This window comes from Balaenoptera borealis (assembly GCF_965194805.1).
Source record: "Balaenoptera borealis genome assembly, chromosome: 6".
NCBI classification, from domain to species: Eukaryota; Metazoa; Chordata; class Mammalia; order Artiodactyla; family Balaenopteridae; genus Balaenoptera; species Balaenoptera borealis.
Window position 1 is genome coordinate 77,189,889 of NC_138863.1, and position 24,287 is coordinate 77,214,175.

The 24,287-nt window shown below is 38.4% G+C and overlaps 1 protein-coding gene and 1 pseudogene across 8 annotated transcripts in view; both read right to left on the reverse strand.

Moving 5' to 3' along the window:
* Positions 1-6,493, reverse strand: part of GALNT13 (polypeptide N-acetylgalactosaminyltransferase 13) — a 545,878-nt gene extending 539,385 nt beyond the window's left edge. For 4 of the 7 annotated variants that reach the window (XM_082395756.1, XM_082395758.1, XM_082395757.1 and 1 more), the window contains exon 1: positions 6,105-6,493. The gene's annotated coding sequence lies outside the window, so the exon portion shown is untranslated. Of the gene's footprint in view, positions 1-5,247; positions 6,035-6,104 lie in introns of those variants that run through there. The other 3 variants (XM_082395753.1, XM_082395754.1, XM_082395755.1) reach the window with 3 other exon arrangements.
* Positions 6,494-10,082: 3,589 nt separating this feature from the next.
* Positions 10,083-10,535, reverse strand: LOC309630227 (programmed cell death protein 5 pseudogene; annotated as a pseudogene). Its single transcript has one exon. The product of its transcript is annotated as a programmed cell death protein 5 pseudogene (transcript).
* Between the last annotated feature and the right edge of the window lie 13,752 nt (positions 10,536-24,287).

A 24,287-nucleotide genomic window follows, 5' to 3' on the forward strand; every position in this document is an offset into this window, starting at 1 on the left:
CAAGTATTTATTCCCAATTTTTTTCATTCGACTAATGGCAGTACTGCATGCGGGTCTTGATAGTCATGTAAATCTCATCCTCTCTATGTAAAACTAATTATATAACAAAAATCTCAAGAGGAAATTAAGTTATTATTCTTCTGATCTACAATAAGATAATTCTCCCCATATGTCAAAATTCATTTCTTAACCAAAAAAAAGCACTGTGCTTACAATATCAAGGCAATTAATATTAGGCAAGAGACTAAGTTGACATTTACTACAGTCTCTGAGGTGTAATTTAGAAGATTTTGAATGTGCAGGCTGTGCTTTAAATTCTTCTATTTACAGTGGCTACTTAGCACATGTATTATGTTCACCAAAGTGCCAACGAAGAATTTAATCACACTCTTCCTATAATGTTCTACAAGATCTTAAATAAGATTTAAGTGACAATTCAATGTAGTTTAATGTACTAAACAGAGTCCCAATTAATTCTACATCATGTTAAAAATCCTGATATATCTTGGACAGTTCCCATATATCTTAACAGTAAGCACTCCTGAAAAAAAACAGGAAAGAAGCCTGAGTATTTAATATGGACAGTGTGTTTAATTTTCTCACATAACAGAAAATAGAATCACAAATATGTTCACACCTATGATGGTAACAGTCACTACTTTCCCTACATCCCTCTCAAGCTATGTTGGGAGGATTAACCGTTAATACGGAACAATTTTTAACAATTGATACTTTGCATCTTGCTTTAGGTCTATTGTGAAGGGAGGACAATTATAGTAAACATTAACAGAGAACCTGATAGTTCATGATGTCTGTAATTATGTGGACATTTGAGTAAAGCTGGGCCCTCAGAGGAAAGTTAGGCTCCAGTAATCTCTTAATAACCTGCAGTAATAACTTTTAAAAATTAAGAATTTCAGCTTCAATAAATAGGTCCCAGATATACTAAAAAAAAAATTGGAAAACTCATAGCTAAAAATGAATTTTAGTTATTGTATTTAAAAGGGACATTAGAATACGTATTAATCACACAGAGGTCTTTAGCCACCTGTAATTATTTCTTGGTAATCATCTTGGACCAATTAAACATATTATTATAAATAAACTACCTTGAAAACATACAAATAGATATAAATTTGAATCAAGAAGAAGTATCAAATGAATAAAACCTATTTGATTATACTTTGCTCCCAAAGATAACTGCTTATAATGCCCTCAATGAATGACCAACTACTACTAAATTCATATGTGTATTCATTTTCACAAACTTCTTTGAATTCTCTAAGTACTAAAATTCGCAATGGAAAGCTGGACTCTTCAAAAATATATATGCCTGTTTACAACAGAATATTACTCAGCCATAAAAAGGAACGAAATTGGGTCATTTGTAGAGATGTGGCTGGACCTAGAGACTGTCATACTGAGTGAAGTAAGTCAGAAAGAGAGAAACAAATATCATATATTAATGCATATATGTGGAATCTAGAAAAATGGTATAGATGATCTTATTTGCAAAGCAGAAGTAGAGACACAGACGTAGAGAACAAATGTATCCATACCAAGGGGGTAAGGGGAGGTGGTGAGAGGAATTGGGAGATTGGGATTGACATACATACACTATTGATACTATGTATAAAATAGGTAACTAATGAGAACCTACTGCATAGCACAGGGAACTCTATTCCATGCTCTGTGGTGACCTAAATGGGAAGGAAATCCAAAAGAGAGGGAATATATGTATACATATAGCTGATTCACTTTGCTGTACAGTAGAAACTAACATGACATTGTAAAGCAACTATACTCCAATAAAAATTAATTTAAAAAAATAAATTAAAACACCACCTAAACCCTGAAAGAAAAATGTATGCCTGTAACTGAATGGCAGAAATACTTAACTAAACAATGTGCTTTAAGATAGAAATTGTAAATAGAAGTCTAATCTGCTAAAATGGTAAATGGTTTATCAAAGCAGACAGTACAGGATCTTTAAATGTGATTTATGTGTTCAAACATATGCTTAGTATGTATCTGGTGGAGAGAGCAGGGGGGATATTAAGAAATGTCATCAAATAGACTTCAGAGTCAATATGAGTATAAATATACTTAAGTCTTGATTTGATGCTTCACATGTGTTTATTCTGATGACAGGAAGCATTTAGAACCAAAGCCCAATTAAAATTCTTGAATAATTAGGCATATGGTCACTCAGATTTCAAAGTAGTGGTCCTGCTAGATCTCAATAGGTTTAAGATGTCTACACGTTCCTACTACTGATGGCGACATAAGCCCAAAAACGTGATGTATTAAAAGTCACAATCCAGAATTTGTTGTTTATTGCAAAAGGTGCCTCTTGAAAACAGGATGTTTAATAAGGCAAATTAAAGGACAAAACTATAGGATCTGTTCATTTTCATAAAGCACAATAAACACTTATCAGAGACATGTAGTATTGTTATTTATTTCACATGGTGGGACTTTATTCATACTTTACTCTCAGCCATTTTCTATACTTTTCTTGTTATTCAGAAATACCAATATCTTCTTCATTTTCCTAACTAGAAAGAATAAAAATATTCATTTATTTCATGTTCTCTCACCCTCTTCCTAAAATGCCAAAGTTTTAAAAAGCTGCAAAATCTCTATTACATGGAAATGTTCCTAGTACAACTACCACTTCTAAAAATCAAGGTGGCAAAATGGAAGCACTGTATTTCACTCTGACATAACTTTAACCTGAAAGTAATGTACATTAAGTTAGAAAGTTAAATGTGTCTCAATATTCTTATCAGTTAGAAATCAGAATGTAACTCAACCAATATCAGCATGTCCACCTTCACTATGTCTTTGCTATTTTTAAATACAAAAAAAACTGCATAGAGTATGAGTTGATTTATAAGTAATATTTTTAAAGCAAAATTGCCTTGAACATGCTCCTGAACAATACTCATGGTAAATCCCCAACTATTTTAAGAAGAAACTAACATATCATCAAAACAGCAATATTGCAGCACAGGAATTCCTACTAGTACATTGTATCAGGAGGCATTACATTTCCAGGTACTTTGGCAAATTCTCATATACATGTAGTATCACACCTCTCATATATATTTGAAGCAGTAAGGAAACCTATATTCACGGTAAGTGATTCAGTTTGAAGATCAGTTTATAGCCCCCAAATATTTTAAGCTGATACATCTGTTCTTTATATTAAAAAAGAGAACTTTTCACTTGTTAAAACCACAGGAAAAGGGCTTCCCTGGTGGCGCAGTGGTTGAGAATCTGCCTGCCAATGCAGGGGACACGGGTTCGAGCCCTGGTCTGGGAAGATCCCACATGCCGCGGAGCAACTAGGCCCGTGAGCCACAACTACTGAGCCTGCGCGTCTGGAGCCTGTGCTCCGCAACAAGAGGCCGCGATAGTGAGAGGCCCGCGCACCGCAATGAAGAGTGGCCCCCGCTTGCCGCAACTAGAGAAAGCCCTCACACAGAAACGAAGACCCAACACAGCCGAAAATAAATTAATTAATTAATTTAAAAAAAAACCACACACACACAGGAAAGTATTCACTCGCAAATGATGTCATGCCCTAGTTCACTTTCAGGTAAGAAGGTTGAGAGAGGCCACCCATCAGAGCCTCTAAACTCATTTCTTTAGTTCTGCAGTGACTGTTAAAGAATATCAGTCAAGTTAAACACTTGCCCAGAGGGGCAAATTCAAGCAGCGAATGAGTTAAAACGACACAGAGGACTCACGTTTCAACATCCCTTCTACTAGTCTTCAACTCCCATTCATAAAAGACTAAATGAAACAAAAAAGAGAGGCAGAATTCAAGTTCTTGTATGTAGGCTTATAAGCATAGCTAGGTAACTTCAAAGCCAATAATTAGCTCCATGGTAATCAATCAACCAACAAGTTTCCAGCAAGCATTTACTAGTTTTCCTACATTGTGCTAGGGCCTGCATATCTGAAACAGCACCTGTCCCACTCTGGACACTGGGATCCAGAATTAATCTATACCAGCAGCACTGTGTTTCCTTTGGAAAAGCTTTCTTTTCTTCTCCCCCAAATCTTATCTAAGACACAGTGCCTCTACTTAAGCAAGCAGCTTAAGCCCTAGAATGGGATGAGCATCACAGAAATGGTGAATTAAAAACATTTAACTAAACAAGCAAAAGCAGCCAGGGAAAATTCTCAATGGAGCTGAAGGTGGGCAGGGGCATAAGGAAGAGATGTGAAATCCTGGTTTGTGGTGAATGGTGCAGAGAAATGCACGTTTCTTATGTTCAAAGCCCGCCTTAGGCTGTGAAAATTCTCCAAATCTATCCACCTCTGAAATCACTCTAACAGTTTCAATATTAAGGTTCTAATTCTGCAGGAGAGGAGGAGTTTGCAGAGATCCGGAGAAAGGAAAGATTAGTAATGCAACAGAAAAGTCAAGATGAAGAAAAGGAAAGGATGGGTGAAGGCAAGGAGAATGATCTGGGAAGATGAGAGATCAAAAGTAAGTCACCAATAGGTTGACCTTACTTTGCAATAGTCTGAAACCAGCAGGTTTCTCTAACACTAGAGGGCATGAACGCAAACACACACACACACACACACACACACACACACACACACACACACACGGTGGTGGGGGCAACCCTGAGCAAAGGCAGCCTTCATACAAAGCTGAAGATCTGGGGGCCCCAAGGATGCTCGAAATTTCAGGGGGCTCGGGCAGCCAAGTGTCTTTACCCCTGCAAATAAAATCTTCATGCTGTATTTGTGGGAAGAGTGACCGCGCTCTCTCCCAAGGAAACCGCTCAAGGATTGAGTGTTATGACAGTCGAAAGCAGGCAATCCCCAGCGCTCCTCTCCTCCGTCAGCAACACCTTTGCCTCAGGAAAGCTCCCACCCTTTCCAGGTTAGTTTTCCCTGGATCCCGAAGCTTCTGTGTTTATCTGCCCACTGTCTCCTCCTGTGGCTGCCTGTAAAGGTTGGAGATGTAGGCTCTCCACCTGGAAATTCAACTGATCCTAGTCAAAGAACGGGGTAAGGGGAGGGGCGCCCGCAGCTTTCGCTGTCCAAACCAGCAGCCTCCGTGCGCCCGGGTTCGTGGCAGCGCAGCTCCCTCGGACCCAGGGAGGGGAGGCGGCCCTCGCGACCCTCATTCAGCCCCTCGACTCTATGACAGCCCAGACAAGAGCCCTCTGTTTCCAATCCCCTCGTCCCTTCCGGCCCCGAGAAGGGAGGTCTCCGTACCTGGAGATCTCTGTACCTGGAGGTGCCCAGAAGGTGGGCCGGCCGGGGTGTGCTCTCCTGGACAAGGAGCCTCGGGATCTGGGAGCTGGTGGTGTTCGGGAGGACCAGGCAGGAGAGGTAAGAGAGGGAGACAGAGACAGGCAGCGAGAGGCAGAAACAGAAAGAGAAAATACGGCAAGACGGAGAGACAACGGAAGAGACAGAATAACAGACACACGGGGACATCCCAAGAAAAACAGGGAGAAAGAGAACGAAAAAGGAACAGTGAGACCCGGAGCGGGTGCGGTGAGCCAGAGAAAGAATCAGAGAAAGAAACCGAGTCAGAAACAGACAGGGAGACTGAGAGGCAAAGGAAAGCAGAAATAGAGAGGAAGGCAACCGTCGAGGAAGACACCCGAGACCCAGCGCGTCCCCGGTGTCGGACGGACGGTGTAGAAGCGCCCGCGCACCGCAGCCCCCGGCCGCCCGCAGCTAGTGGGAGAAAGTTGCCGGGGCGGGAAGGCCGAGCCGCCCCCGGCGCCGAGCGCCACCGGAACGCAGAGGGTGGCCAGCGCCCCCCAGCTCGGCCGGGTAGCGGAGAAAGCAGGGTAGAGGGCGGGCGGCGGTAGAAAGTTCCGCGCCTCTCGGTCCTCCCTCGGCACCTGCAGCAGCGGGAGAGCGGGCTTCGAGAGCCCGGGAGGCCGCCTTACCGGGTTCGCCGGCGCCCCCGCCCCGGGACCGACCCGGGGCGCTCGGCTCTGAGCCCTGCCACCCGCTGCGGGACTTTGCGGCGCCCACCCGGGCACTCCGGGCCGCCCAGAGAGGACTCGCCCCAGACAATCAGAGGAAGAGAGGGGAAGCAAGAGAGAGACGGAGACCTGCTATCGTGGCCAGGGATCCCGCGAAGAGGGAACGGCGGTCCACGCACGGAATTCAGCCTCCGACCCAGACCGGCAGGCGCCAGCCGGCCGCGCCGAGTGCGGGGCGCGCGGAGCCCGCGCTCACCTGGAACCCGCGCCGGCCCGCGAGCGCCGCGCGCAGCCCCGCTTCCCGCCCGCGCCTCTCTCTTCACACTTCCCCGCGAGCAGAGCGAGCCGGCTCCGGCCTCGGCGAGCCCCGGAGAGGCGCCCTCATAGCGCAGCGGCGGGCTGGAGGGGCTCCGCGAGAGCGGGCGCCGAGGCCGAGGAGGCGCAGGAGAACGAGCGAGGGCTCCTAGCACATTGTCACCTCGGCAGAGACGCCGCCACCGCCTGGTCACTTCGCCCCCCTGCCCCCTCCCACCCCAGCCCGCTCCCTCCCAGCCCCTCCTCCTCGCGTGGTTCCTCCCCCTCCCGTAGCCACAGCCTGAAGGCCTCTCACTGGGCTAGTATCATTTACGTAACCAGCCCCCCCGGCCCTCCTCCCTCCCGGCTCCCGCTCCTCCCCGGGCTTGGGCGGTGCGCACAGAGCGCGCTCCAGCTGCTTCTGGAGCTGGCGCTCCTGCGATGTGCACAAGTCCCGCGATAGTTGGCAGTCACGGCCCCCAGCTGCAACCGAGGGGTCGGCTCTTTTCCGCCGAGAGCGTCCGGCGACCCCTGGCCGCCCCTGGGCCCCACCGTGAGAAAACAGGCTTGCGTGCACTGTGTCGGCCCAGTGCACCAGAGCGCCTCTTAGAGGGGTGCTGGCGTGGGGAGGGGGGGTGCAGGGGCTCGCAGACGGCCCTCGGGGAACGCTCTAGCAACCTCACCCCCGCTGTCGGCTCTCCAGTGGAGAGAGGCTGCGGGGAACTTGAGGTTTAGGCGCCCTGAAGCAGAAAGGACAGACAAGAGTTTGACCTCCTGTCCATTACAGTTCGTTTACCCTGCCAGGATCCTAGTGTTCTGGCTAGCGACAGCTGCTGCCACCAAAAGCACTGTAAGCGACTTGGAAACGCAAAGCGCTTCCTTGTGCTCTTGAATTTTTTAGGGAGCGGTAAAGAAAAAAGCGAGGCTTTGAATTCCTTTCTCGGTCAGGAAGATAGGGTCTTTGACACCACACACACACACACACACACACACACACACATACACACACACACATGCACACACACAGGCGCCTGAATGCTTGCATTTCAGAGTAAAGTTACTGTGTAGTGTCATAAAAAGTCCATGATACTAAATGAGTTAAAATACATGTAAGGATTTTAGAACAGTGCATGGAACAAGGCACAAATTTAAGATTGAGGTATTATTAGCATTCTGAGACGTGGGACCTATCCCCCACTGCCATGTGGGAGGGACTCTTCTAGGAAACTGGGGTTGCTGAGTTCAAGTCTCTGCTTTGCCATTTATTCACTTTTGGCTCTTGGTCAGTTTTGGTTCTTGACTTAATACAGTTTCAGTTTTCTTATTTGTAAGAGGGGGTAACATAGGGGTCCTTTCCTCCTCTCACAGGGTCACTTCATGTTGTCTTAGCTCCGTCTTTTTAGTTTATGTGGCAAAAGTAGGGGAGGATATGAGACCTACTCCAAAACTATTAAGAGCCATATTGTACAAACATATTAATTTTAATCTAGTATGTCAATGACATTCTTGATTATATTCATGAAAGGCAATTTTTAGAGATGTTATCTTTATATCCTTTTATGAATCAATTATTATCTAAACTGGTATGATAATAACTATATTAAATGTTTCCTCCTACACTGTCCATCCTGCCCAACCCCCCGCCCCCATCTCATCAATTAGGGAGCATCTACCAGACGGGTTTCTGTGCATGTGTGAGGACACAGGGTGCCACTCATAACACCAAGGACACTGGTCTTTTTCTCTATTGCTTGCTGTTGTGAGTTCTGTCATCACATCACTCACCTCTGTATGGCATATTGAGAAAAGTTATGGACCAGCAGGTAAAAGATTGAGCTTCTAACGCTGGCAGAGCCACTTATTAGACATATGTCCTTGAAAAACATATAAGCCCCCATTCTTACATTCTTCATCTCTAAAAAAGATAGCAACAGCATTTTGCAAGCTTTGTAGTAATATTTAACTAAGGCAAGAATCATAAAACTAGTTGGTAAAAGTTATACATGCAGTTAATTATGTAGTCCCAAAGTATCTCCCTGGGAATTATTATCTTTTGCTGTATAGCACACCATTCCCAAACTTAGTGGCTTAAAACAATAAACATCTATAATTTCCAAATTGTTCCGAAAAGCAACAGAATAGTGCAAACTCCAATGTAGAGCATTTTTCATAGTTCTGCTGACACACATTTACCCAAGGAAGTTACATGGCCAAGCCCAGATTCAAAGGATGAAGTAATATACTCCATGTCTTGATGGATGAAACTGCAAAATCATATTGCAGAGAAGAATGTACACACAAAGGGGAAGGAAGTACCTGAGGCCATTTTTGTAATCCATAGTTTCTCCTCAATTACAAGGGAAATTTATAAGGAAAAAATATTCCTTAAAGTGAATAAATCTGGTAGACATCGTCTTAACCAAGTGATCAAGATTAAAATCACCAATAATGGTATCAAGTGACATTATGAGCCTCATGATGTGATGCACTAAGAAATACACAATATAATTTATTTAGTATTCCAGACCAAAAAATAAAAGCATAAGCAACTATAATCATGAGGAAGCAAAGGACAAACCTAAACAGAGAAACTCCACAAAATATCTGTACTTTTCATATATGACACTGTGATGAAAGTTAAAAAAATAAAAGGGTGAAGAACTGTTATAGACTAAAGGATATTAAAGAGACATGACTACTAAATGCAACATGTAATACAATGTGAATTGAATACTCAACTGGAAAAAATACATAACTATAAAGGACGTTGGAACAATTGGCAAAATATGAATAAACTCTGTAATATCTCATCTCTAGGTCTTTTATCTGTGTTAAATTACAACTACTTTTGTATCAATATTAAATGTCCTAGTTTTGCTAATTATACTGTGATTACTCTAATGAAATATTTTGGAATAAAAAGGGCCTAGTGGCTACAGTTTGTTCACAATGATTCAGAAACATCTATAGAGAGAATGATATTAACAGTTGTTAAATTTGGGTGAAGAATATAAGGGAATTCTTTGTAGTAAGTTTGCAGCATTTTTTAAGTTTGAATTTATTTATTTATTTTTTATGGTAATTCTCTTTTAAACTTTTCCTACCATTTTCCACAGCAGCTGCACCATTTCACATTCCCACCAACAGTGCACAAAGGTTTCTATTTCTCCACATCCTTGCCAACATTTGCTATTTTCCTTCCCTTTTCCTTCCTCCCTTCTTCCCTTCCCCTCCCTTCCTTCCTTCCTCCCTTCCTTCCTTTCTCTTTCCTTCTTTTTCTTTCAAATGAGAGCAGAAACAGTCTGCTTATCTTACAAGAAGGTTAGATGTAATAATTTATGTAAATGAGTGTTAAATATAATAAAAATTTATATTGTACTTTGTTTCAAATAGGACACTAAAAATTTATACTTAATCCATAAGGAGTTACTGCAAGTATTTGTTTACATAAATGGGATGACCAACACTGTACAATTAATCAGTTATAAGGCACAGAGTGACTTAGATGGAGAATATACTGAAGATATGAATATGAGTTTATCAGGTACACTTGCCCATCCTGTGGTTAACCAAGAAGGCAAATTACATATACACACATATATATGCTGAAATTAAATTGTCAGGTTTGGGCAAATTATTAGCAGTGAAGGGGAAGGAAAAATGTATTATATAACTCAGAGAGGTTAAGATTGGATGAGTAGGAGAAAGGAGATGCCTAACATTTCTCTGTTAAGAGAATCAGAAAGCAAGAATTTTATTTTCTAAAGTGAAAATCTACTTTAGTGAAATAATACTTTTTTTTTTTTTACTTTGCATAACAAGTTTATTTTTAAAAGGCATATAGACAGTAAACAAAGCAAACATCCCATCAAGATCTTAACTTCTGCCAAGTATTATCTCTCCTAGAATTGCTCCATTAAGTCCCAGTCTCTAGACATCTTAAATTCAATAATCGTCATCTTCATCAGAGTCCATTACTTTTCTTCTGCTGAATTTAACTGTTGTTTTCTTTTCTGTTTGTTGGCTTACTTTCTAGAGGATTTCTATTAAACCTTGTTCTGATACCTTCCCACTTAGTTGTCCATACCGTGCCATCTGTATAAGGTAATTCTCTACTGCTTTAGTTTTCTCAGGCTTTACAAGTGCTAAGTTACTTAATCGGGCCCGGGCTGACTGATCCAGAACTTGGGCTAAGATACTGTTTCTCATTTCTGCTTCCCTTTGCTTTGCTTCCTGTTGTGCTACATCGCCAGGGTCTTGGGCGTTTTATCTACGGAATTAGTTTGGTGCCTGGCCCTCTCCAGGACTGTCAACTCCATCAGGCGATGTTCCCCGCTGTACCCTCAGCACCTGGCACACAGCAGACCCTGGGGTCGGTACAATTAAATTCTAGAAAACATTCGGCAGGAACGCTAGTCGAAGCAGGCTAGATCCACGAGCTAAGGGCACCGAGAGACCCGAGGGGCTGAGAATTCTGTTAGGGACCAATGCCTGCCCGGGAGAGAACCAGCCCCTGCCCGGGAGAGCCCCCCCCACCCCCGCCCAGGGCAGCACGTGGTCCGCTGGCCGCCCAAGACCCCGCACAGCGGGGAGAGGGCAATACTTCTTTTTAATTATAATACTTCAGTGGCTTTTCATTGCTTTTAAGAAATAGTCTAAAATTCCTAACATGTCCTACAAAACCTTTATAATCTGGGCCCTACTTACCTCCTTAGTACCTACGATGAGCTAAGCACTGGGGTGGGTACTGAAGATAAAGAATAAAGACAGTCCCATTGAACTTAGAGTCTAGTCCTTCATCCAATGAATATGTATGGAATACTTAGACCATGCAACTTGACTACAACAGTGAGCAAAAAGACAATGACTCTGCTTTCATGAATGCTACGTTTTGTTGTGCTATGTTCTAAACAAATAAGCAAGTATGTAACTATGGCAGGTGGTAACAAATTCTCAGAAGAAAATTGAAACAGGCCAAGAGCTGAGCTTTCAAACTAGTTTGCCACAAATGATATTTAGATATCACATGATATATTGATCACCTCACCCATCAGGAGTTGCCAAGTAGGGTGGCCTCAAGTTGCCAGAGTCCATAGCCAGGCAGCCTCTGATCATTAGAAACTTGTTCACAGCTCTTTGGATAATGGCCTAAGCAAGTGGTATCTGAGTGTGTGTTCAATTCTTCCTGTGGCATAGATAAAGAGGTGTTTACTTCTGGACATCTGCTTCAGCATTCAGCTGCAAACAACTGACAAGGGTTCATGGAATGATTTGAGGATTATTTTTTCAGGAGCAAAGGAACATCACATGAAGTTCAAAATGTGACCCACTGCAGATGGGGGAGCAAGGAGATTGGGCAGGAACTTCTAGTGAGCATAGCTCCAGTTAATGACCCAAAGCTCCAGCAACAGAAATAACAGATAATCCTATTCTGTATGCAGCTGATTTGCTATTTTTTGTGGTAGCCATGTCAACTGCAGATTGGCTATTTTAATAATGCTTAGGCATTCTTCAAACTCAAACTTTATAATTATTTTTATTTTTCTGATAATCATTTTGAACATATTTGAAATCCATTTATATCCACAAACATTCAAAATCACAACTATTAATGAAATAAAAGTAGAGCTGATATATTTTAAATACCATTTTAACAGATATAAATATTTGGTCATAAAAGTAAATGTTTAAACTCCTTTTTACCTACTTGTGCAAACAAATTTTCTCACCTTTGATGTTGACCAACTATTATATCATCATTGAAAATGTCATGATTAGGAAATATTATAGCTATTTCAAGCATAAATATAAAGTTGAGTTCATGGAGGCAAGATCTCATTAAAATATTTTTTAAAGATTTTATTTGGAAGTCAAACAATTCAGTAGATCTTATCTTCCTTGATATATTATTTTTATAATAATAATTTAATAATGTGAAGAAAATGTAACTAATTTTTAACCAAGCTCCATATTGATACACTAATATTTGCTCTAGTTTATTTCATGATCCACAAAGACCTGTGTCCTTCTTAGCATCTAACATAGTTGCAAATTTAGTTTTCCATATTTGTATGATTAATGTCTGTTTCCTCCAATATACAGTAGGATACACCAGGGTAAAGTATAGGTTTATAAGGTGGCAGTGGGGGTGGAGGGAGTTGTTGTAACTTCACTCCAAGCAGGGTGCCTGTTGTACAGTAAACTTTTGTTGTTAATGAATAAATCAATCCAACCACCTATTAATCAACAGCTATGCCTTTCCTGTAAACCTTTCTCTTTTTTATCCTTCCCTTTCCTTTATCGTCCTATGTTATCTTTCCTTCCCTTTCCTAGACTTTTTCTCTCCTTGTTTTGAATTCTTGATTGGGCAGTAATCATTAGTGCCAAAGAATTAGGGGAAACAACTCATGTTTAGCCCACTAAAATCTTTCAGCACCACGGAGAGCGACAAATGAGTGTCTCCCAACTAACTTAGGGGTCACACCAGCCTGACTATGCTATTATTTAACATACATTGACAGGGATACGTAAATAGATAGTAAGCAGGCCAATGTGGAAGAAACTAAGCCACTATTCAGCATTCATAAATAGAGATAAATAAGTAGACGGAAAGCAGGACAATGTGGCAAATCATTGGCATTCACTTAAGGGAATGTGGGTTTGTTATCATTTAACCTCTCTGTATCTCCATTAAATCAAAAGGCAAATATGAAGTAAAATGTTAAGTACCATCAGAGTTCAAAACATGAAGCAATCACATATCCACAACCTCGGAGTTTTTCACTTATATATATATACCATGTGGACGTAATCCTTCTTAGAAGATAAATCCCTGGAAAGCAGGGACTGTATCACTTAGTACAATGCCTGGCACATAATGAGTATTAGCCATGTATTCATTAAATATATGTACTAAGTTATATCATCCTGTCAATAATATTTCACTTGCTTGTTAAAGGTCAGGAATAATCCATTATATTGGCAAAACTATTTTCACATCTAAGAATCTAGTACTCTCTATTTAAAATTTGAATATGAATGCTTATTGGAAACAACTACATGGCAGGTAAACTTTATTGATTTCTGTATTTTAAAGCTATATTTAAAACATCACCCTCTTGTAATGAAGAATTTTCCAGTGTGTTTTAATTAGTTATTTGAAGCTTTACTCATAACTCCAGCATATTAATGTAACAACCACAGAATATTTTAGCCAACAAATAGCTACCATAGCTCTCTACTCCATCAATGCACAAAGTTAAAAGCTATCGTCTTACAGAGTGAAAGTCAGATATAAGGAACAAAGAAAAGTATCAAAGCCACTATTTTTAATTTTAAATATGAAAAAATGATTCCCAGAATCATATGACGTTTTCTTTTTCAGCCTCATTTTTCTTCAGCTATCCTATTCAAGGCAAATTATTTATGCTGCTACACAATGTACAAAACAAAAATTATGTGTACTGGACAAGAAAATTTTAAATAGTCAAGTTCATAAATTATTCAGTGTTTAACAGGGAACAGGAAGTAGAAAATATTCAGTAGAGTGTCACAAATTCTTTGTCTTGAACTCTATCTAAATATCCAGTTAGAGTCTGGATAAAAGGAGAGAATCTGTTTCACTTTAAATCCATTTGTGTTGCCAAATTTATGTGATGAGGCAACTGTCTCAACATTAAATGACAGAAAAATGACTATCATTTAGTAAGAAAGGGGACTACAATTAACTGTGAGGAATTTATGAAATTTAAATAAAGATATATTTCACTTTATTTTGAAAGATTAGTAGTTCATATTATACTACAGGTTAAATATAAAAAGTGAACATGTTATTATGATTTTTCATTAGCCTGAAATGCATAATAATCTATTAAGTCAGAAATATGTAATAGTTATATTATGATATAGAAAGAGGAAATATATATATGTGTATATATGTATATATATATATATTTCCTTGAAAAATAGAAAGCATTTTACAAATGTAAGGTATTGTAATAACAAGTATAGAATTAAAACTTAACAGATTAAGAATAAGAAAAATTATGGAACATTTAAACAATAGGCCCCATGATTTTAAACTTAATAGACAATATTAAGGAAGACATGTTAGGGTAGAGTATGCAGTGATGTTTTTTGTTTTTTGTTTTGTTTTTTAACATCTTTATTAAAGTATAATTGCTTTACAATGTTGTGTTAATTTCTGCTGTATAACAAAGTGAATCAGATATACGTACACATATATCCCCATATCCCCTCCCTCTTGTGTCTCCCTCCCACCCTCCCTATCCCACCCCTCTAGGTGGTCACAAAGCACCAAGCTGATCTTCCTGTGCTACGCGGCTGCTTTGCAATGATGTTTTAAGGTACTATTGTCTTGGAACAATCACTAGTATCATATAAAAGCAATCAATTGTATTAGCCATAAAGAGAATAATAATAGGGCTTCCCTGGTGGCGCAGTGGTTGAGAGTCTGCCTGCCAATGCGGGGGACACGGGTTCCAGCCCTAGTCTGGGAGGATCTCACATGCCGCTGAGCAACTGGGCCCGTGAGCCACAACTACTGAGCCTGCGCGTCTGGAGCTTATGCTCCACAACAAGAGAGGCCACGACAGTGAGAGGCCCGCGCACCGCGATGAAGAGTGGGTCCCACTTGCCACGACTAGAGAAAGCCCTCGCACAGAAACGAAGACCCAACACAGCCATAAATAAATATAAATAAATAAATAAAATTTAAAAAAAAAGAGAGAGAATAATAATAGACTCCAAGAAGAATTTCATAAACAAGGGAGTTGACCTTTCACGATTTATATACTAAGATGTTAACAATTACTCAAGTTTGAAAAGAAAATAGATTTTAATGTATTTAAGTGTATCTTTGCTCCAAGAATATACAAAACAGTTCTCAAAATCTTTCCATATTTTCAGCTATATAAATTTGATTGACATATTTTTGCTGCTTCTCTGAACAAAACGTCATTATATATGTACATATGTATGTGTGTACATGTGTGTCTGTGTGTGTGAATTTATGAATTATAGTAAAATTAACTTTTATAACTTTTAATTTTATGAATGCCCAGAGTTATCTTTCTAAGTGTGCAATTCCTCTAAGATTCTTGAACGTGAAAATCAGCTTTTAGAGTTACCTCTCATTAAACACAGACTGGGACTAAGTACACCACGTAACATGTAGGCGTTATATTGACTTTCAAGGATACTTCAGTACTCAATGATGAAATTTTTCAGAGTGAATAATTGAAATTAATACTTCCTTCCCCCCAAATCCACAAGCCATGTGAGCTGCCAGTAGCTAGATTTTAAAAATTGATATAAAACTTAGTTTCATGGCCTCTAGAAACCCATTGAAGAAAGGAAAGCACATCAAAAGTTAACTATATTAGAATCAGCTTTTCAAAAGGGGGTGCTTCTGCTTCCATTTCCATCATAAACAAAACACAGAAATTAGTAAATGAAAAAATCACACTCATATTTACTCATCAACCTATACAAAATTGCGCGTGTATGTGTTTTCATATATACATCATCTTTCTTCTCAAGCTCAGAGGGCCACAATCAGTTTGTAGACTTTAAAGCAAAACAGACATGGAGCAAATGTTCTGACACCTAGCAACAATGTGACCTTGGGCATGTACCTTTCTGAGAAGTAGTCACTTTTTTGGTAAAATAAGTATGCACTATATATCAAAGTAGATGTTTTAAGAATTAAATGCTGCAGTATATATACCTGGCTCATACTAGGTACCCAAGAAGTGATACTATTTCTAAGTTTCCTGTATTTTAAATGCTATTGTTATCAATTTTCAAATATAATGGGTTCTTAAGGTGAATCTTAGATTTCATGCTCCCTGCTTTGGGAACAATGTTGGGATAGGAGCTAAGGTGATCAAAACTGAGTACGTATCAGAAATTCTCTCACTGCTTTTCCCCCTCCTCAAATCTCTAAACTCAGTAATGGTTCTAACCAAGAATCAGAATAAACATTTGCAGTATGAAGAGTTGCCGAGTCTTAATTGCTACCCCTATCATTTGCACAAGTGCATGTGTGCAAGCATCACACACACAACCCTACTTGAGCACACATATGCATACAGATTCCACTTTAAAATGTAAGCTCCATGGGCTTTGTCTGCATTGGTCATAAATGTCCCAGTAGACAGAACTGAGTGCCTGCCACTTAATAAGGGCCCAATAAGTAGCATGTATCATCACATAGGCCTATATTCTTCTCTCCTCAATAACCACTGTATACCAGGAGAAAACTAGCTTTTTATCAGTCTCTTCATGATCAACCTTTTTAATGGCCCCTAATCAGGCAATGAATGCTCCTCTGTGAAGAACATCTTGCCAACAACCACCTGCTGAATCCTCTATAACTTTGCACATAGAAGAAGAGGATACAATCCAACCAATTTAGGACCAAGTAAATAAGCAGGTAACTCTCTCTCATATTCCTAGTTTGATTTATTTACCCATTATTGAGAAGTAGATATCTAGGACTTCTTTTTCCCACTTTTTAAATCTACCTTTTAACTACTGACTTTTTATTATTGGTTCCAAAGGAAAAAAGAGCCAATTTTATACATATAAGTTATAAACTTCACCATGATAAACCATGCTACAGAACTATCTGAACTGGATTCTAAGCTAATTATTCTATTAATACTGAATAATACTGCAGAATTTACTACAAGGTTTTGCAAAGTCTCCCATTAGAAAGTTCTGAAATGATGATTTTTTTTTTTTGACCGCACAGCGTGTCATGTGGGATCTTAGTCCCCCGACCAGGAATTGAACTCCGGTTCCTGCAGTGGGAACACAAAGTCTTAAAAACTGGACCGCCAGGGAAGTCCCTGAAATGATGATTTTTAAATTTTAAAATAAATATTCACTTTTAAATAGAAATTTAGATGGGTATGTCAATAACATTAGAAATCTGCACTTTAGAGTCACTATCTGTGGTTCAGAGCCAATCTATGTTGTTGCTTTTTTTCTTCTAATATTAATAGTTGGATAGTGTTTTACTCATCTACTTCCTCTGTCAGTTATTAACCTCTCATATTTTGAGATAAATATCAAAGAAAAAATATTGCCAAAAATAGCTCTCCGGGGCTAAAAGAACACTAGTAAGTTTCCTATTTGTTTCTTCTAGTAAGGGATATATTTCTCTAATAATGTGTCATATTTCAAGATTCAGTACCGGAAATGAAAGCCAATACCAAAAAGTAGGGAATAAGTAAGGAGAAACATCAAGCCAGAACCTGATTGGAGACTCACCTTTTTATGAAGAATAGACCTAGCTACAAAGAGCAGTCATGGGAACTAGAAGCAGTACTCCAGCGACACAATGATTCTAGTAAACCATCTGTAGATACAGGTTTTGTATATGTGTCTTCATGTGTTAAAAAAACAAAACAAATTAATTCAATATTAGAAAATTAGGATATTTTTCACTAAAAATCTTGATATGTGGCTTGTCTTAAAAATTAGAAGATCTAGAAAAATTGAACCTACTTTGCTAAATGCAAAATGGAGCTACTTCACTGGACTAAGCATCTGTCATTGCTCATGTGGATTATTATAACAGCCTCCTTTTTCCATCCTTGCCTTCCTTGAATCTATTGTCAACAAAGCAGCTGAACTGATCCCATTAAATACAAGTTAGGTCACGTTACTATTCTGCTCAAAACTCTGCACACACCCGCATCTCAGAATCCTTATGGTGGCCTATATCTCTGACACTTTCTCACTCTACTCCAGTCATACTGGCCTCCTTGCTATTTCTCAAATAATTCAAGCATGATTGTGCATTTCCTGTCCCCTCTGCCTATAACACCTTTCCCCCAAAGAGTTGTATCTTAAGTTTTGACTTAAATGTCATCTTCTCTGTGAAAACTAACCAGGTAATTGAATATTAAGCCACTAATACCCCTATTTCCCTTCCCTAGTTGACTTCCCTTCATGGCTAGCACCACATATGGATTTTACTTATGTACCTTATTTATTTTGTGTCCCTCTTACAATAGAAACAATTTTAGATAATGAATCTTTGTATATTTTACTTCTTGCTATATCCCATTCTCTAAGAATCATCCCTGGTCCATAGCCCTTGCTCCATAAGTTTCTTTGAATGAATAAGTGATGGGGTATGATTATGTTCACTACTTTGCTAATGAGGAAACTAGAAGCTAGAGTTATATAATTTGTCCAAGATCACATAACTAAAAAATAAAAAAGCTATATTCAAACCTTGTCAGTCTGATATAAGGGCTCAATATCCTAATAACCAGGTTACAAATATATCAAGAAGAAGTATGTGATTTTCAAGGAAAATCGAAAAAAATTTCTGTGTGGAGGTACAGAATATTCCTATGTGCATAAATATGCAAACTCTATCTTCACTCTTTTATGTCACCTGTCTGACCTCTAAAAATAAAAGGTCATGACCTTTGACTTAAGTAGTGAAAAGGAAAAAGCAATGATTGTATTAGTGCTTTGGCCCCATTGCTTCTCACAGCTGCCTACCTAGCTCTCCTGCTCCACTTTCTCTGGATTAGGATTAACCTATACTAAGGATATTTGTTTGAAATTATAGTGACTTACACTTTTTTCTCATTTGAAATATGAATTATCTTTTGAAGTAGAATATAAATAAAGAAAAGTTCACAAATCACATGTGCATAACTCTGTGAATTTCACAAAGTGAGCATATCTTGGATCAGTATTATGCTGATAAGTATATAACAACTAGTCCCCCCACCTCAAAACAAAACAAAAAACAAAAGCACACTGAAAAAACACAACATCCATAATGTGAATACTCCCAGCATGGCCAGTTTCAAGCTACCAAATTGATGCCAACCAGCTTGCAAAATTAAAAAATTTAACAATCAATTCTTGCAACTTGATGCAACGCAGTTGCAACATATCACTAAAACCCAAGAAGCTCTATCATGTTTCTCCTCGAATCACTACTTCCCTCTTTCCCAAAGGTATCCAGTATCCTGATTTCTAACACCTATTTTTTAACCTTAATATAAAGTAATCATACACACTCTTTCACATAGGGTTTCTTTCTCTCATTTTTGTGTTTATGAAAGGCACCCATGTGTTGAAAGTACTGGTAGATCATTAATTATCAATGCAGTATAGTATTCTGTGTGATGCTATGATTTATACTCTTCTTTAGAGTTGGCAAACATTTAGTTTGTTTCTAGTCATTGGTTATTACAAATAATATTGCTAAGAAAATTCTGATGGATGTCCTTTGGTAAACACATACACTCATTTCTGGGGGCTGATACTCGCCACACTTTCTTCCTTAGAGAAGAATTGATGAATCAGAGGATATATCAGATTTATTTGAAATGGCCAAAAATGGTTCCAAAGTAATTGCATGAATTTACACTACTGACTAGAGTGTGTGGGAATTCCAGTTTCTTCACATTTTTATCTAGGCAAGAAATTTTTAGTCTTTTAAAATTTTATGCATTCTGGCATGATATATCTCATTTGGATTTCAATTGATTTCCCTAATGACTGCTGAGATCAGATTGGTACTTTATTCTTTTTTAAAGCTGAATAATATTCAGTTGCATAGATACATTACATTATATTTATTAATTCATTCAACATTTGAATTTGTTGTCACTTTTTTTCCTATTATGAATTATACTGCTATGAACATTCATATATGAGTTTTGGGTGGACATAGGATTTCATTTTTCTTGAGTATATACCTAGGAGTAGAAGTGCTGGGTCATACAGTAACTCCATGTTTCACATTTTGAAGATTTGCCAGACCCTCTTCCAAAGCAGCTGCAACATTTTAAAGTCCCACCAGCAGTGTGTGAAGGTTACAATTTCTCCATATCATTGACAATACTAGTTATTATGTCTTTTTGATTATAGCCATCCTAGTGGGTGTGAAGTGATATCTCATTGTGGCCTTGATATTCATTTTTCTGATGGCTAATGATGTTGAATATTTTTTCATGTGTTTATTGGCATTCGTAATCTTCTTTGGAGAAATGTCTATTCAGGTCCTTTGCCCATCTTTTGTTTGTTTTTCCTTTGCCCACTTTTTAATCAGATTATTTTTCTTATTATTATTGAGTTCTAAGAGTTCTCAATCTTTATTATGATTAATGCATTAGATGTCTTTTTCACACACACACACTGTATTTTATTTTTACAAGAGATAAATAGACTGACACCAAGCATTGTACATGGATGACCACAACAAAAGCAACAATGATTGCAATTACCAAACATGAAACACACTCATACTATGTCATAATACTGACATTCAGTCCAGTAATCCTCCACTGTAACAGCTCCTTTACTTTGCAGTGAAAATTGATTTGTATATTCTTTGCCTCTGAGTCCTTGTTGGATTTTTTTTTTTTTAATTCAGACAGAAAGTCACAAAAATTATACTCATCCTCATCAGTTCACTCAGTCCCATGTAATTAATTTTTTTTTTATCTTGATCTTTTGTTAGCACTTTTATGAGTTCATCAGTTTTTCATTAGAGTTCTGAAAATGCTTATTCATTCAGTTCAGCAGTACAGTCAGTTACCAGAAACCTGTACATGTCAGAGTCTTTTCCATGAATTTCTTAAAGATGAAACCCTTTTATAGGAACATATTTGCAAAAGCATCAGAGTACACACAGAACTGTCTGTAAATGACAAAAGACTTAAAAATGACCACAGTTAAAAATTTGATGAAAGTTCATAATAATGCAGTTGACAAGAAAATTAGTTATTTCTGAGATATACATTTTAAGGTAATAACTAGGATTATGACTTATAACATTATACCAGAACATATAAGATTTTTAGAAATTTCATGTAATGTCTGAAACATTTATATTAACATATTTCCATACAAATAACCCAATGAAAGTTTAGTATTAGTTGTTTTGTTTGTTTGTTTTTTTATACTGCAGGTTCTTATTAGGCATCAGTTTTATACACATCAGTGTATACATGTCAATCCCAATCGCCCAATTCAGCACAATACCATCCCCACCCCACCGCAGTTTTCCCCCCTTGGTGTCCATATGTCCGTTCTCTACATCTGTGTCACAACTTCTGCCCTGCAAACCGGCTTTGGGGTCTTTCGTTTTTCCATACAAATTGTGAAATTTTTTGTTCTAGTTCTGTGAAAAATGCCAGTGGTAGTTTGATAGGGATTGGACTGAATCTGTAGATTGCTTTGGGTAGTAGAGTCATTTTCACAATGTTGATTCTCCAATCCAAGAACATGGTATAGCTCTCCATCTGTTTGTATCATCTTTAATTTCTTTCATCAATGTCTTATAGTTTTCTGCATACAGATCTTTTGTCTCCTTAGGTAGGTTTATTCCTAGGTATTTTATTCTTTTTGTTGCAATGGTAAATGGGAGTGTTTTCTTAATTTCACTTTCAGATTTTTCATCATTAGTGTATAGAAATGCAAGAGATTGTGCATTAATTTTGTATCATGCTACTTTACCAAATTCATTGATTAGCTCTAGGAGTTTTCTGGTAGCATCTTTAGGATTCTCTATGTATAGTATCATGTCATCTGCAAAGAGTGACAGCTTTACTTCTTCTTTTCCGATTTGGATTCCTTTTATTTCTTTCTCTTCTCTAATTGCTGTGGCTGAGACTTCCAAAACAATGTTGAATACTAGTGGGTAGAGTGGGCAACCTTGTCTTCTTCCCAATCTTAGTGGAAATGGTTTCAGTTTTTCACCACTGAGGATGATGTTGGCTGTGGGTTTGTCATATATGGCCTTTATTATGTTGAGGTAAGTTCCCTCTATGCCTAATTTCTTGAGGGTTTTTATCATAATGGGTGTTGAATTTTGTTGAAAGCTTTTTCTGCATCTACTGAGATGATCATATGGTTTTTATTCTTCAATTTTTTAATATGGTGTATCACATTGATTGATTTGTGTATACTGAAGAATCCTTACATTCCTGGGATAAACCCCACTTGATCATGGTGTATGATCCCTTTAATGTGTGTTGGATTCTGTTTCCTAGTATTTTGTTGAGGATTTTTGCATCTATGTTCATCAGCGATATTAGCCTGTAGTTTTCTTTCTTTGTGACATCTTCTTTAGTTTTGGTATCAGGGTGATGGTGGCCTCGTAGAATGAGTTGGGGAGTGTTCCTCTCTCTGCTATATTCTGGAAGGTTTGAGAAGGATAGGTGTCAGCTGTTCTCTAAATGTTTGATAGAATTCACCTGTGAAGCCATCTGGTCCTGGGCTTTTGTTTGTTGGAAGATTTTTAATCACAGTTTCCATTTCAGTGCTTGTGATTGGTCTGTTTATATTTTCTGTTTCTTCCTGGTTCAATCTTGGAAGGTTGTGCTTTTCTAAGAATTGGTCCATATCTTCCAGGTTGTCCATTTTATTGGCATAGAGTTGCTTGTAGTAATCTCTCATCATCCTTTGTATTTCTGCAGTGTCAGTTTTTACTTCTCCTTTTTCATTTCTAATTCTATTGATTTGAGTCTTCTCCCTTTTTTTCTTGATGAGTCTGGCTAGTGGTTTATCAATTTTATTTATCTTCTCAAAGAACCAGCTTTTAGTTTTATTGATCTTTGCTATTGTTTCCTTCATTTCTTTTTCATTTATTTCTGATCTGATCTTTATGATTTCTTTCCTTCTGCTATCTTCGGGGTTTTTTTGTTCTTCTTTCTCTAATTGCTTTAGGTGTAAGGTTAGGTTGTTTATTTGAGATGTTTCTTGTTTCTTAAGGTGGGATTGTACTTCTATAAACTTCCCTCTTAGAACTGCTTTTGCTACATCCCATAGGTGTTGGGTCACTGTGTTTTCACTGTCATTTGTTTCTAGGTATTTTTTGATTTCTTCAGTGATCTCTTGGTTGTTAAGTAGTGTATTATTTAGCCTCTAAGTGTTTGTATTTTTTACAAATTTTTTTCCTGTAATTGATATCTAATCTCATAGCGTTGTTGTCGGAAAAGATACTTGATACAATTTCAATTTTCTTAAATTTACCAAGGCTTGATTTGTGACCCAAGATATGATGTATCCTGGAGAATGTTCCATGAGCACTTGAGAAAAATGTGTATTCTGTTGTTTTTGGGTGGAATGTCCTATAAATATCAATTAAGTCCATCTTGTTTAATGTATCATTTAAAGCTGTGTTTCCTTATTTATTTTCATTTTGGATGATCTGTCCATTGGTGAAAGTGGGGTGTTAAAGTCCCCTACTATGATTGTGTTACTGTTGATATTTCCCCTTTTATGGCTGTTAGTATTTGCCTTATGTATTGAGGTGCTCCTTTCTTGGGTGCATAAATATTTACAACTGTTATACCTTCTTCTTGGATTGATCCCTTGATCATTATGTAGTGTCCTTCTTTGTCTCTGGTAATAGTCTTTGTTTTAATGTCTATTTTGTCTGATATGAGAATTGCTACTCCAGCTTTCTTTTGATTTCCATTTGCATGGAATGTCTTTTCCCATCCCCTCACTTTCAGTCTGTATGTGTCCCTAGGTCTGAATTGGGTCTCTTGTAGACAGCATATATACGGGTCTTGTTTTTGTATCCATTCAGCCAGTCTATGTCTTTTGGTTGAAGCATTTAATCCCTTTACATTTAAGGTAATTATCGATATGTATGTTCCTATTACCATTTTCTTAATTGTTCTGGGTTTTTTTATTGTAGGTCTTTTCCTTCTCTGGTGTTTCCTGTCTAGAGAAGTTCCTTTAGCATTTCTGGTGAAGCTGGTTTGGTGGTGCTGAATTCTCTTAGCTTTTGCTTGTCTGTAAAGGTTTTAATTTCTCCATCACATCTGAATGAGATCCTGGCTGGGTAGAGTAATCTTGGTTGTACGTTTTTCTCCTTCATTACTTTAAATATGTCCTGCCACTCCTTTGTGGCTTGCAGAGTTTCTGCTGAAAGATCAGCTGTTAACCTTATGGGGATTCCCTTGTATGTTACTTGTTGCTTTTCCCTTGCTGCTTTTAATA